Genomic DNA, 1,457 nt, shown 5'->3' with positions numbered 1-1,457 from the left:
GGAAGAAACAACCCCCACTCCAGGCGGAAAAGGCTCAGGTCCAGACCTGCTAACTAGGCTTGATTAATAATACACACCTGACACAAAGTTGTAATTAAAACCTAGTCCTTCTAAAACATTAATCACACTTTTATCTAACTCACAAAATCAGTTACTTCTGCTCTTAACAAGAAACCTGAAACCAATCTCATGTCAATTATAGATTACACTGCAAATGAGAACCAAATGAAAGGTGTCAGTCATTAAAGTTTTACAAGTATTACAAAGTAAAAACCGTGGCTTTTATGTAACCGTAAAACAATGTATATACTTACATCTACACAGTTAGAGTTTCCTACCAGCCCTGGGATAAAGAATTCTATTTCTCCAGAAACAAAAATCCCTGGGACATATTTGCTATTGACAAAACCAGGGTCTGGATTTGGGTTCAAATAATTATGATCTGATTGTGTTATCTAATCATAACGTGATCTGACATCGTTCTACAAAAAAACTGTCTCCCTTTCCTTGAAACAAAAAATGGATCATGGAACAACTAAGAACTCTCAGAGGAAATTTTAGTTTGAAAAAAATCACTCTCTGTTGTTTCCAGGGATTTCACCAATAATTGAGGGCCATCCCAAATGCTCATTCTCTTTTTTAAAGAATCTGACCAGACCGACTTTGAAGTCATCATCAGACCTATCACTGAACAGAAAAATCCAGGGGAAAACCCCTAACAGGGATTAGCCTGAACTTTATATTTCCTTTCCGGAGCTGGAAATATTTGCGTTTGGAAAGTCCCCCAGCAGAACCGTATTTGCAACACTACAGTCCAGCCTCAGGTGTGAATTTAAACCGGGAAACAGGGCAGTAGTAGTGGGGAGAGCGAGGAAAAGACAGAAGCGGGTGCACACTGGTCCAGGATCTCTGGAGCCCGCCAGCCAGGGGCACGGCCGGCAGACACGACTGGCAGCTACACACACCAGAACCACCACGTCGCAGGCCGAGAACAGAGCTTCGCGCTCACCCTTGAAGGTGGCACTACAGAGCCACCTAGGAGACACGGGCATTTCATTGAAGACTCAATGAGAGTGAATCAAGAAGCCTGCGCTAATGCAGCTGCCAAAGCCTCCAGAGTGTGCGTGTGCGTGCGTGCGCGCGTGTGTGTGTGTGTGTGTGCGTGCGTGCGCGCGTGCGTGTGTTGCGGTGGGGGGGTGAGGTGGGTGGGACAGGGGTGACGGTAACGCAAAGAACTGAAGCAGCAGAGTCAAGAGAAGATAGTGGCCTGGCCTGAGAGAGAGGAAGTGGCTCAGACTGAAGAGGTCTGGACCAGAGGGGAAGTGAGGGGACCGGGACCGGCAGAAGCTACGAGACTGGATTGAGGAATTAGAGGCTGAAGGAAAGGGTGGAGGCCGCCAGACAGAGGCAAGGGGGCGGGGCTGGGAGATAAGCGAGGGAGGGACAAGGTAGAAAAC

Source organism: Bison bison, unplaced genomic scaffold, assembly GCF_000754665.1.
Source record: "Bison bison bison isolate TAMUID 2011002044 unplaced genomic scaffold, Bison_UMD1.0 scf7180017864223, whole genome shotgun sequence".
Taxonomy (NCBI): Eukaryota; Metazoa; Chordata; class Mammalia; order Artiodactyla; family Bovidae; genus Bison; species Bison bison.
Note: the sequence above shows the minus strand (reverse complement) of the source record.